Genomic DNA, 15,256 nt, shown 5'->3' on the forward strand with positions numbered 1-15,256 from the left:
CCACCTCCCCACAAAGACTTATGCTGTTTGGAAACCTGTTGTCTCACTTTGAGTTCAAAGAGCAGTTGCAGTGAGGGAAAGGTGAGAACAAGAAGCGATTCTTGTCCACCTTTTAGATTACCATGGTCTGCTGGATGGGAGCTTGGATCCCATATCTTTTTCTTTTCCCTTTCCTCTATCCCTGTCTACCATAAAAACAAAACAAAACAAGCAAAAACACCAAATGTACCATCTTATTCCAAAGAGCAACAAGGTTGTTTGTTAGGAAAAGAGAAATTCTGTGAATCCTTGATCAGACAACTGTAGAAGAAGATCTAGGGTTTGGGGTAGCTGTTCTTTTTTTATAGTGAGAAGCCTCTTTCCTTTTCTCTTGTTCAGCCCCTTGCACCATTCTACTTTGTGGATTTTGCGGAAGTTGAGTGGGAGTGGTGTTCTTATCTCTATACATAAGATTTCTCCTGGGAAAGTTTTTATAAAGTAAATTTTAGGGAAAAAATTTATGCTAGTATCTATCTGGAGGAATGGTTGGAGTAGGGGAGTAACTTGAGACAGGAAGAACAGTTAAGAATTTTTTCATTATAATTATCCAGACAAGAGGAGAGGAGAGATATTATAAAGGTTGAATCAGCCAGACTTGGCAAGTAATTAGACATTGTGGTTTAGAGTGAAGAAGAATCGAAGAATTCTGGAAATTTCAGAAGTTAGGAGGGGGGAAGGTTTTTTTTTTTGGATATGTTGATTTCAATTTCAGACATTAATTTTTGAATCCTGGCAAAATATATTCCATGGAGAAGTCTAGTAGATGGTTAAGATTGGAACTCTGGAAGCAGATCAGAGCTGAAGAATTAGTAGTATAAAGGTAGTCATCAAATTTATGAGAGGGACACTGATTAGCAAGGAAGACTATAGTCCATGAAAAGAAGGACAAAGTTTGAGGATTCACTGGATCTGGGAAGAACCCTCTTCTGAGGAAACAAGGACACTGAGAAGGAGTAGACAGTGAGTGAGAAAGAAAACCAAGAGTATCAAAAGGGATGGTCCACAGTGCTCAGTGCCAGAGAACTGAGATGACTGGGAAAAAAGATCATTTGGTTTGGACATAAAATAGAGAATAAGTTCTTTATACCAGATAAGAAATCCCCTCCCAGTAGGAGAGATCTAACTACCTACGTACTCTTTTGGAGAAGTAATTAATTACTTTCACAAAGGAAGAGAAGTGGTATATGGGAATTGCCAATCCCCTCAAAAATAAAAAAAAAACCCTGTCCTAGGAGAAGGGAAGTCATGGGGGTGCAGATTCAAGACACTATTATTTTGCTTTATTGTTTTTACTAGAGAGAGTTCAATGTTGGAGGGATAAAGAATAGGACATGTCAGCAAATGACTGATGTTAAGAAACATCATCACCAAAGAAATGTCAAATCAAAAGTAATAATAATATTCTGGGCTAGAGAGACAAGAGACATTTGATAGACAGTCCGGTTCTCTCATTATCTAACATGAGAAACTAAGACCAAGAGGTTAAATGGCTTACTTGCCTAAAGACACATAGGTAATAAGTTGAAGAACTACGATTTGAACCTAGGTCCTCAGATTTTAAATCCAATATTTTTCCTACTACATGGCATGACCTCCTTTATCATGGATCCATTAAAATAAGATATTTTATTTTAAATTGAGAATTCTTTTGCCATGATTCAGGATGATATATTAAATAAGCATATATAATATCCTTAAGGAAAGAAGTTCCCTGAATCAAATTTGGTAAAAATAAGATCCATTCCCTAAATTGATAAATGGTCAAAGGATATGAATAGGCATTTTTTTCAGAAGAAATCAAAGTTATTAATAGCCATGTGAAAAAGTGCCCTAAATCACTATTTATTAAAGACATGCATATTAAAAACAACTCGGAGGTACCACCTCACCCCTCTCAGATTAGCTAACATGACAGAAAAAGAAAATGACAAATGTTGGAAGTGATATGGGAAAGTAGGCATACTAATGCATTGTTGATAGAGTTGTAAACTGGTCTATTCTGAAAAATAATTTTGAACTATGTACAAAGAGCTAGAAAACTGTGTATACTCTTTGACCTATATCTGTATCACCCACAAAAAAATAATGAAAGGAAAAGGACCGATGTGCACAAAAACATCTATAGTAGCTCTTTTGTGGTGGCACAAAATTAGACACTGAGGGAATACCCATCAATTGGGAAATGAATGGCCAAGTTGTGATTTATTATTGCGATGGAATATTACTGTGCTATAAGAAATAGAGAAGGATTATTGCAAAAAAAAAAAACCTAGGAAGGTTTATATGATTGATACAAAGTGAACTGAGCAGAACCAGGTCATTGTACAGTGTAACAGCAATATTACAACAATAATCAACTATGAAAGACCACTACTCTGAACAATAAAATGATCCTTAATTTGGAAATATGTTTTACATATATAATTAATGTCATATTGCTTACTTTCTCAATGGGTGAGGAGGGGTTGGAGAGACAGAGAGAATTTGGAACTTTAATTTTTTAAGTCAAATATATATAGTTTAGTTAACATCTTAGAATTAATACTATGTGTTGGTTCTAAGGCAGAAAAGCAGTAAGAGCTAGGCAATAGGGGCTAAGTGACTTGCCCAGGGTCACACAGCTAGGTAATATCTGAGGTCAAATTTGAACCCAAGACATTCTCTTTCTAGACCTGATTCTCAATCCATTGAGCCACTAGTTGTTACTGAAAATTTTTTAAAGAAATTACCAGCACAAAAGAATGGGAAAAGGAGAGACAAACAGACAGACAGACAGAGACAGAGACGTGTTTTTACAATTAATGAAAATGCTAAAACATTGAGATTTTGTTTTGTTGATATGTTCATCCTGGGGATTAGCAGTTGCCTTTTCCACTGAAGAAACAGCTGTGCTCTCTCCAAAGCATGAAGGAGGATAATACTAGCTAGTGAAAGGAAAAATAAAATCTGACCTAAAAGTTATAGTCATATCAACTATTTGTTGAATTGAACAGAAGATTCCACCCTTTAATCAACATAGTCTGAGACAACCCAACCAGCATCATAGGATCATAGATATAAACCTGGAAATAACTTTAGAAATTTTCTAGACTCCCTAGTGTTGGCTAACCTTTTCCAAGTTTGAGTGCCCAGGGGGCAAAGTCAAGCTGTCTGTGAGCTCCTGTGTTACTGGAGAGAGCTGAGGAATTGCTTGCTTTGGGTGCCTGGACAGTGGGGCAGAACATATTTTTGGAATGTCCAGTTTGAGGAGTTGGATATAGAATCATCAAGGAGTAGGACTGTTTTGCTGAGATGAAAAGCAATCCTAGATTAAATAATGTGATTTTATTGTGGATCCAATTAGCTCAGTTATGTAATACCTTCTAGCATTGCCCAGCTGCATGTGATTATGGGTTAGAAGGATGGGGAAAGGTTTGGCAAGACCCCACAGGAAATCTCCCCAATGTCTTGGGAACTTTCTTCTCACCCTGTTGATAGTGCATGGATACAAATGGAATACAAGGGATATCTTTTGGTTATCTGCTGCTCTCACTATGTGACTGACCCTAATTGATTCTTGGTCATACATTTCTCAGAGGACAATCTTTAAACTCCTTCTGTGTACCCATTATGCACTTCTCCCTTAACCTTTGGGTTGTTAATGAGAAACTTTGCAAACAAAACAAAAACAAAATACAAAACCCTTAAGGAAGTTCTTAGTTTTTCAAAAAGCCACTTTGAGCAAAGCTATATAGGACTTTTGTTGATTATCTAGCACAATATACAACTTTTAAAATGGAAAGAAATGAAATAACTCAGAGATGGATTGTTAACAAGTTGTAAAGTCTCTTGTCAGGCTATTTTAAGATGTAACAACTCCATTCCTTATAAGGATGAGGAAAAGGGAGTAGGAAATATCCTATCTCTTCCTTTGTTATCAGATACAACTTTTGCCCAGGTGACCCTTGCCACATTTATTGCAAGTTTATATGGGACTGGTGGGATCTAAAGATGTTGTTTGTTGTTTACTTGAACGACTAAACTTTGAGCTCTTGCACTGGTTCTCATGACCCTAGAAGAAGGTCAAACTTCTTTTGTTCTGAATGATATTAAAGGAGGCAACCATAGGCACTAGGCCACAGGGGGTTAGGGATAAAAGGAAAAGCAAAGAAAGAGAAAGAGAAAATCACATGAAGATGGATAGACAAGAGCACAAAAGATAGGAAGAGATATAAGAACATAAATGAGTAGTAGAGACATGGATGGAATACTACTGAGCTGTAAGAAATGACAAGCAGGTTAATTTTGAAAAAACATAGAAAGACCCAACATGAAATTATGATGAATGAAACAAGCAAAACCAAGAGAACAGTGTATACAGTAACAAAAATATTATTTAAAGAATGATTTGTGCATTTTCATCTCCAGAAAAAGATAAAGAGAAATAAGTGAAATATAGTTTTATATACACATATGTCTTTGTCAAATAATGTCTTCTCCAAAGAGGAGAGAGGCAGAAGAGAGGGAGGTGACTGGTTATTTTAATGTATCAAACAATCTTTAATTTTAAAAAGAGAGCGAGACATAGTTAACTATGGCATTCAGGGACATTGAAACCAAAGTAAACATAAGCAGGTTCTGAAACATTTTTTCTAGAGAAGCTTTAACAGAAAGAATCTATATCTATACAATGCCAAATGTGAGTAAAAAATAAATATTTTAGTCATTCATTCGGATACAAGTTTGATTTGAAATAATTAGGTAATTCTTTATGGGGGCATCATGGTATAACATTGCGTGGTAGACTTGAAGTCTGGAAATTCTGAGTTCAAATTTTGTCTCAGACAAATACTGGTTATGTGGCCAGAAGCAAGTCACTTAAGTATGCTGAGCCTCAGTTTCTTCCTCTGTTGAATGGGAGTAACAGTAGAACTTGCCTCATAAGGTTGTTTTAAAGATCAGATGAGGAAACTACTGAGAAACTTTTTACTGAATTACATAAAAAGAATAACAAAGTTCATTTTGAAGATCAAGAATATCAAGGGAACTAATGAAAAAAATATGAAAGACGGGGGCTTAACAACCAGATCTTAAAGTGTACTATGGCTAAGAGACAGAAGGGAGGATCATTGGAATAGACTTGGAGCAAATATCCTCAAGATAGTGTATGATAAGCCAAAAGATCCCAGGTTTTGAGACAAAAACCCATTATTTGACAAAAACTGCTAGGAAAACTAGAAAACAGTATGGCAGAGATTAGGTTTAGACCAACATCTCATACCCTACACCAAGATAAGTTCAAAATGGGTAAATGACTTAAATATGAAGAAGGAAACTATAGGTAAATTAGGTGAACATAGAATAGTATACCTGTCAGATCTCTGGGAAAGGAAATTATTTAAGACCAAACAAAAGATAGAGAATATTACAAAATGTAAAATTGACAATTTTGATTACATTAAATTAGAAAGGTTTTGTTCAAACAAAACCAACACCACCAAAATTAGAAGGTAAGCAACAAATTGGAAAAAATCTTTGTAACAAAACCTCTGACAAAGGTCTAATTTCTCAAATTTATGAGGAATTAAATCAATTGTACAAAAAAAATGTCAAGGCATTACCCAATTGATAAATAGACAAGTGACAGGAATAGGCAATTTTCAAATAAAGAAATCAAAACTATTAATAAGTACATGAAAAAGTGTTCTAAATATCTTATGATCAGGGAAATGCAAATCAAAACAACTCTGAGGTATCACCTCACAGCTAACAGGTTGGCTAATATGACAGCAAAGGAAAATAATAAATGTTGGAGGAGATGTGGCAAAGTTGAGACGTTAATTCATTGCTGGTGGAGTTGTGAATTGATACCACCATTCTGGAAGGCAATTTGGAATTATGCCCAAAGGGCTTTAAAATATTGCCTGCCCTGTGATCCAGCCATAGCTCTGCTGGGTTTGTACTCCAAAGAGATAATAAGGGGAAATACTTGTCCAAGAATAATCATAGCCACGTTCTTTATGGTAGCAAAAAAACTGGAAAATGAGGGGATGCCCTTCAATTGGGGAATGGCTGAACAAATTGTGGTATATGTTGGTGATGGAATACTATTGTGCTCAAAGGAATAAGGACCTGGAGGAATTCCATGTGATCTGGAATGACCTCCAGGAATTGATACAGAGCAAAAGGAGCAGAACCAGGAGAACATTGTACATAGAGACCGATACACTGTGGCACAATAGAATGTAATGGACGTCTCTACTAGCAGCAATGCAATGATCCAGGACAATTCTGAGGGACTTATGAGAAAGAACACTATCCACATCCAGAGACAGAACTGTTGGAGTAGAAACAGAAGAAAAACAACTGCTTGATCACATGGGTCAATGGGGATATGATTGGGGATGTAAACTCTAAATAATCATCCTAGTGCAAATAATGATATGCAAATAGGTCTTGATCAATTATACACATGAAACCCAGTGGATTTGCTCATTGGTTATAGGAAGGGGGAGGAAAGAGGGAAGGGAAAGAACATGAATCATGTAACCATAGGAAATATTCTAAATCAATTAATTAAATATGTAAATTTTTAAATTTTTAAAAATCAAATAAGGATATGTATGTAAAATCTTTGGAAACCTAAAAGCATCATATACATTTCACCTATTGTTATTCCACTTTATATAATGATTTTCTGAATCAGAGCCAGGATATTTTCAATCACAAAATAAATTTTCTTAATATATGTTAACCAGTACCCAGTTCATCTTCACATAGAACTTTTGAAAAAGATAAATGTTTTAGCTGTATTTTCAAGGAATCTTATAAGCTTTTTTTTCTATCATATTTTAAGCATTTATATTCCCTCTCTCTCCCCTTACCCTTATTTGTTGGAAAGAAAAAAGAAAAACAGAACTATGAGAAATATGCAGTCAAGCAAACAAATTTCCACATTAGCCATGTCCAAAGAAATATATATTTCAATCTGCATCTTGAGTTTTTCACCTTTCATGGCTAGAAACCTTTGCCATCAGTGCTCTGAAATCCTGCTTGGTAACTTCATTGATCAGTTTCAAAGTCTTTATAGTATTGCTCCTGTATAAATTGTTCTCCTGGTCCAGATCACTCTATAATGCATTAGTTCTTACCAATCTTCCCAGGTTTCTCTAAAATCATCCTTCATCATTTTTATAGCTCAGTAATATTTCATTAGGTAGCTAGATAGTACAGTGGATAGAGTACCAGACCTAGAGTCAGGAAGTTTTGAGTTCAAATTTGACCTGAGACATGTCCTAGTTCTGTGACCCTGGGCAAGTCATTTAAACTCTATTGGCCTCAGTTCCTCATTTGTAAAATGGGCACATACTAGAGAAGTAAATGGCAAACTACTCCAATATCTTTGCCAGGAAAATCCCCCCCCCCCCAAAAAAAAACCCATGTGGAGTAAGACACAGCTGAAAACAGCAACATTTTATTATCTTCATGTACTATAATTTGTTCAACCATTCCCAGTCCTTTCCTACTACAAAACAAGCTGTTATAAATATGTTTTACATATAAAAATGTATTTTTTCCTTTTTCTTGGATCACTGTGGAATATAAGCCTGGGATTGGTATCCCTGAATCAAAAGGCATGCACAGTTTAGTGATTTGGTGGGGCATAGTTCCAAATGGTTTTCCAGAATAGCAGGACCAATTTTCAGCTCCTGTCTTTTTCATCTTTGGCATTTTGATTGGTGTGAGTTAGAAGCTAAGAATTGCTCATACTCTTACAAAATTGATCTTTTCCTAATACATTTTGAAAAGAAGTCTTTCTATATTTTTCTAATTAACTGTTTCCCTTCTGGATTTTAATTGCATTGATTTTATGTGAGTGAATTTTTAAAAATTTCATGAAATTAAATTTGTGCCTTTATGCTAGTATTATCTCTGTTCCTTCTTTGGTCATTAACACTTTCTTATCCATAGACCTGAAAACTAATTTCTTCCTTACTCTTCTAATTAATTATATGGCCTTTTATATCTAGGTCATGTATCTTTTTGGAGCTTATCTTGATATATGGTTTGAGGTTTTGATTCACAACTAATTTCCACCCAACAACTGTCCAGTTTCCCAAAAATCTTTTGTTCAATAGTTCTTATATCAGTAGCTGGGGTTTTTTAATTTATGAGACATGATACTAGGTTCATTCTTTTCTTTGTGTAATATACCTAATCTGTTCCACTAATAGATAACTCTATTTTGTAACTAATACTAAATTGTTTTGATCACTATTTTGTATATTTTGAGATCTGGTATTGCTAAGGCCCCATCCTTCAAGGTTTTTATTTCTTCATTATCCCCTTTGAGATTCTTAACTTTCTGTGCCTCTTGATAAATTTAATTATTATTTTTTTCTAGTTTTCCAAAGTAATCTTTAATAGCATTGTTGTTATGGCACTAAAAATTTGTCATTTTAGGTAGAATTGACATTTTTATTCTATTATCTCAGCCTACTCTTGGACAATTTATTTCTCAAATTATTTGTCTTGATTTCTAAAAAGTGTATTATAATGATATTCATATAATTTCTATGTGTGTCTTGATTGACTCTCAAGAATTTTTAATATTTTGTAATTATGAAACTAAACTTTTCTATCACTCCTAGGTTTTGTTGGTAATATACAGAAGTGGTTATAACTTATACTGATTTATTTTACATCTTACAACTTGGCTGAAGTTAATTGCTTCAATTAATTATTTAATTGGCTTCCTAGGGTTTTCTAAATAAACTGTCATATTACTGAAAAAAAAAGTATTTATCTTCTTTTCTTTTTGCCAGTGCATATTCCTTCAATTTCTTTTTCTTATCTTTTTGCAATACTTAGCATTTCTAGCACAGTATCAAATAATAGTGGTGATAATGGACATCATTTTACAACAGATGTTACCAGACAGGCCTCAAATTAATCCCCATTACATATAATGCTGGCTCTTGGTTTTAAGTAGATGCTCTTTACCATTTTATGAACTGTCCATGTAGCCTTGTGGTTTTTAGTATTTTAAACAGAAACATGTGGTGTTTTTTTAAAAAGCTTTTTTTCTGCATCTATTTAATCGCATTATTTTCTATCTTGCATATGTTCTTTATTGTTATATGGTCAATGGTTATCTTCAATTAGAACATTACCTTTGTATAGTTCCTTCTGATTGCTTAATTTACTTTTTTTGTTTCTCTTGACTTCCGTGTTTCTATTTCAAAATTTCTACTCAGTTCTGGTTCTTTCATCAAGAATGCTTGCAATTCCATTATTTCATTAAAAATCCATTTTTTCTTTATAGAATTATAGTGAATGTTTATGGTTAAATTATTGTTAGTTATAATACTTGATGTTTGGTCAATAATTTCAGACTCTTTGTGGTCCCATGGTCCATATCAGACTATTATATTACAAATCTCTGCTGCTATCATTGGTATTTACCAAATTTTATGTGATACTGTTTCCTCAACATTTGAATGCTTTCTAGTTGCTTGGTTTATTTTTTCTTTGACCTGGAAGTTCTGAGTTTTGGTTGTGATGTTCCTGGAAGTTTTCATTGTTTTTTGGTTGATTCATTTTGTTTTTGACCAGTGGATTTTTTTCTATTTTTTCTTTGCCTCCAGGTTTTTATTTATTTCTTGAAATATGATATCCCAGCTCTTAGTTTGGTCAAGACTTTCAGGTAGTCCAAAAATTTCTTAAATTATCACTCTTTGAATTTATTTTCCAGGTCAATTATTTTTTTTATATGAGAAGCATTTTTATTTTTTCAGTTTTTCAACTTTGTTTTAATATTTCTTGTCTCATAAAGTCTCATCTGTTTGAGTCAGTCTAATTTGCAGGGATTATGTATGGCATTTGAATAATGTTTTGTACCCCTTGTACTCTTTTTTACTTGTATTTGTACTTGTAATTTTATTTTCAAGTTTTTGCTTAAGAATTCTTGTTTCTCTCTTTTTTCCTCTAACATTATTATTTAACTTGTAGCATGATTCCATCTATTTTGTAAGAAGCTTGATTTACTTTTTCCAGAAGTTCTAGTTGACCTTGTGTCTAAGCTTTGTTTTTCTCTGAAGCTTTGCTTTTAGATGTAGTGATTATTCTCTTTTCCTGGAGTTGTGTCTTGGGTGTCCCTGACTTCTCACTGGAAGCAATTTCTCAATGGAACCTTCTTCTGTTTACTCATTCTTTCAATTTTATGTCCTGAAAGGGAAGTAGGTGTTAGATCCAGGCCCTGCACTTTTGTGGGGGGAATATTAGGGCTTGGATTTATAATCTCTGGTTTCCTGCTGCTGCTTTCTCTTGGTATAGAGTGTTTTTCCAATATCCCAGGGGCAGGCCAGGGAGATGCAAACCAAGCAATTGGGGTCTGATTACACAGTCTTCCTAGGTAGAGATTTGCAGCCAGCTGGGAGGCTCTCTAGGTTCAGAGACACAAAACATCTAGCTTGTCCTTACTGTGAGCTCCCTGCCCTGAGCTTCAGCTCTAGGGCTGGAGTCTATGGGCTCAAGCTGGGTTCCTGCTCAGAACTCAGTGTTTTAGAACTATAGCCTCTCTCAGGTGCTGTGTGAGGGGGAACCTCGCAACTCTCTGCCCTGTTACAAAGCTTCAGACTCTATTTACCCACCTCCAGCCCACCCCCAGCCTCCCACTTATTTGGCGCTCAAAGCAACACAATTGATGGCTAGCTTGCATTCTCCGCAATGCACTCAGGATCACTCCTTGTTCTGGGGCAGAAAGGCGGGCTCCAGACCAGTTCAGGTGCTGGATGACTCTGCCATGGCTTTGCAGGAGGATCACCCTCCCTAGCATCCCCAGACTCTGGCTACCTGTGAACATGACCCTCTGGCTTCTCTTTGGATTTCCTAATTTCTACTTAGTCCAGTTCTCTTCATTGAACTTTGTTGGAGCAGTTAACAAACGGAGTTGGACTGGTCTGCCTCCTCCTCTTCCTCAATCTTTGCCAGTCTCTAATTTTTCTTATTCAGAAATACAATGAAATAATATACTCCATTTTAATTGCATTTCATACTCTTCTTCATTGTCAGAGTTGGTTTCTGTTCTTATCCAAATATTCCTGCCCATGGAGAAACACGAGCCCTTAAGTTAATAGCACCCCTTCAGCGAGTGCTAGCTATCTTTGCGGAACAAATGGTCGCTAGTTCATCTTTTAATGATATGCTAAAGTTATCTCTATGAGTACTTTTGACTAACCTTATCCTAGAAAGATTTAAAGATTCTAGATTGACGGAGGGCCAACACATACATTCCGAATAGGATTAGGGATCATCCGTGTCAAGTCCCAGCTATGTGATGGCCTGAATTTAAGTTCAGCCCCAGCTTGGAGTCAGGTTGAGGTCAGGAGGAGCCGAATGAACAATGGGAGGGGAAGGCCAATGCAAAGGCAGCAGAAGGAACAGTACCCGAGATAAAAGCAAGATTGAAAGAAGATAAGTGCGGCAGTAAAGATGTCAACAAAAGGCTTACCTAATGTAGAAAATGGAGACAGCAGCAGTATGCCATGGATGCCCACGTAGTCACGAGGAAGACAATTTATCACGTGATATGATATCTTCTTTATTCAGTTTTCTGTCAGTGGCAAGTGGGCATCTACAGCCTGTTTATATTTAATGAGGAATAATCACATCACTGAGTTTGAAAATGCCAATAGTATATTCATAGGTATATGTGTTATATGGGAAGTATTTGAATTTACTCCTCTATTGATGTTTATTTTATTTCTAATAATGTATAAATGTGTATATATAATATAAAATATAACATATGTGTATATAATATACAATATATATTATGTTCTACGTATGGTATGGTAATTGTGTATTATATATATTTAATTATGTATACACAGACAGATAAACATTCATGCATAGACAGTATATTCAAGTATTTCCAATGGAAGATATAAATATTTCTAATTTATACACACACATATAAGCACTGGAAATAATTTATTTGACTCCTCCATTGTGATTTATTTATTTCTGCTTATTTATTGTGTGTATATGTGTATTTTTAAGATATACATGCAAATGTAAAATATATTCAAGTATTTCCAATGGAAGATATAAATATTTCCAATTTTATACACACATATAAGCACTGGAAATAATTTATTTAAATCCTCCATTGTGATTTCTTTCTGCTTATTTATTTTGTGTATATATTTTTATATATACATGCAAATATAAAATATATGCAAGTATTTCTAATATTACATATATATTCACACATATATCTATATATATACATATATAAACACATCAGAAATACTGGAATTGACTCTTCTATTTTGGTTTAAATTATTTATTTTGATATGTATACACAAACACATATTCCTCTATTGTGTCTTAAATTCTTTGCTTAGTTGCACCACTAATTACAGGCTGGACACATACAATAACCAAAATTTATATTTTGGAAAAGATGTTAAAAATCACAAATGCTAGTGTGTAGTACCTGGCAGTTGTGGTGTATGTTAAAGTTTACAAAGTTCTTTATGTTCATTAACTCATCTGACTCATTAACTCATTTGATCAACCTAGGAATGTGCTCTTATCCTTCCCTATTTACAGATGAGGAAAAAGGGTCAGGGAAGTCAAATAACATGTCCAGAGTCATAGAGCCATGAAATGTCTGAAACGAGATTCAAACCCAGACCTTCCTGTCTCTAAACCTAGTGTTATATGCTCTAGGCCAGAGAGGATACTTTCTCTCTTCAGTTGCCTACCATCAAGCCATCCTCAATCTGGCATAGCTACTGGATTACATGGCTTTGGGAGTAATGCTAGCAAGAGGGATGGTTTTCATCAAAGACTCAAATAAAAAGACTCTTGTTTTTGAATCTGGATGTAAGCTATCAAGATGTCCATGCATAATACAGATCCATGCTGGGGCTGGCTAAGGTTGATGCACAGCCAATCTTTGCAGGTGGGGTCAGAGGGAACAGGCACACATTGTGGACTAGCACCCCTTAGCTAGACAAAGTGATGGTCTAACGATACTAAATATAAAGAAGCTGTGTTCCTGCCAGACCTGAAAAAGGCATGAAGTAACCAAAGAAGAATTTTACAGGATCCTACAGAAGAACTTTATTTGTCAAGCTCTTGTTGAAACCTAAACATCTCCAATGATTTCCAGGACACCACAGAGAATGTATAGAGAACAGAGCAACTGGCTCTATTCAAAGCTGAAGACTGAGGATTTCAAAATGTTTAGTAATCATTGGTTCATTCACCCATGGAATTTACCAATCCACAGGACTCAGAGAAAGTTATCTTGGTAAAAGGAAGATAAAGCTCCATATAAGAAAGACAATAAAAATGGAAAAATCTGACCCATATCAAAAATGCTTCCTCAAACTATGCCTTCTTGCCAACATCAAATGAATCTATAACTGATAAGTTCAGGCAAGGATAATAAAAATGTAGGTTGGTTATAATTTTAGTGGGAAAACCATTTCTTTAATCTATCTTCTAAAGCTCTTTTACTCTTCACTAGACATTTATTTAATGTTCTGGCAAACATTATTTTAAAATAGGAGAGGTATAGAAAATTTGCATGACTTTCCCAGCATTATTGACTAAATCTAAGAAGGCAAAATAAATCAAGATGTTTGATCATAATCTACATGATTTTTGAGTCAATATTCTATCTCCAATTTGTAACCTGAAACATCTATAAAATATGCTTAGTTTTGAATGTTCCTACATTTTCCACTCTGTTCACTTGTTGAGTTTTAAATTCCATGTTATGACATATCTTTAAGAAAGAAATTAACTAAAACAACCCTCCATCACAACTGTTCCCAAATGACAAATTATCCAACGAAACATAATATGACTATTTTATATGCAGCTATGCTATTATACATTAATTTTGCCAAGTTTTCATGATCAGAACAAATAAGTGTACATTCTTACAATGGCAGGGGAGTATCATAAATGTTTCTTATGGACACCTACATATGTCAGCAAGATAACTTCTTTATCATATGTCATTTATAAAAAGCAATTAATTCATGTTGGCCTTCTCTGTTGATAATCCATTTTTTAGTTTATCTATGGCAAAATTTTAAATCCCAACATGAGAGTTCCCTGACATCCAATGCCCTTTGAGCCACCTCCACTGGCTAACAGCATAAGCTAAAGGAGCATAAGTTGTTTTAATGTTAGCCTAAGAAAAGCGCAATCAAGGAATTATTCTGGGGGGGGGGGGGATCAAGACAAACCCAAGAATGTTGGGTTCAACTTCCAAAAGCCCAAAAGAAGTCATTTGAGAGTATTGTAATGAATCTATTCTTTGTTTTCATTGACATAGATGGTTTGGGTTATACTCTTCAATTGGCATGGTAGTTTGAATGTGATCAGGCTCATTTCCATGTTTCCAGATATCATTAAACTACAAAAATCTACAATGCCACCATGTAAGCCCACAGACAAGATGATGAACACTATGCCTCCTAAGACAGACCAGTAGCCAGATACAGTGCTGGGCTATGATTTTCTCCATAAGAGACCACTCTAAATAAAGGACCCCTAGATCTATATTATGCATTTAGGTCCCAGCTATCCCGCCCACAGAGAAGTTTCAAGTTATGGAAAAGTTCTTTATTGATATGATTATCTTCATCTATTTTGGTGGACTATCAGGTTCCTATAATAACCCAGACATCTATGTTAATAGGACACAGAATAAGCTTATTACTATAAACTACAGGTCAAATCATATCTCTAAAGGAAATCATGTAGTAAAAGTCTGCTCTAGCTCAGCTTCCAAAAAAGCTGAGGGGTTTGTTGTTCTTCTTCTTGTTATTTTCTCTCCTCTTCCCTCCCTTTGCCCACCCAATACAGTGGCTGCCTGAAGCTTCAAGAGTGTGCTCTCAAGGCTTCACACAATACCTTGCTGTTAATGGAGCAACTGGAATCTTTTATCCAGCCTGTCTGGGCTCAGACTCTGTGTTGGCAAAGAGCCCATTATATCAATATTGTGGTTTCAACCCATTTTGGAAGCTGCTTCCTCAAGGCCATGTGACAACCCCAGAAGCTGGTTTGGCACTAGACAACTTCATCAGATTGCTAACTCTGGAGCTTTCAAGTCTGCTGTTTTTGTATTGATGCCTCCCTGCCATGAATCATTTACAGAAGGTGAGAATACTTCAGTTGGAACGTACCTACACCTATTTATATAGTTTAT

Source organism: Monodelphis domestica, chromosome 5 (assembly GCF_027887165.1).
Source record: "Monodelphis domestica isolate mMonDom1 chromosome 5, mMonDom1.pri, whole genome shotgun sequence".
Classification (NCBI taxonomy): Eukaryota; Metazoa; Chordata; class Mammalia; order Didelphimorphia; family Didelphidae; genus Monodelphis; species Monodelphis domestica.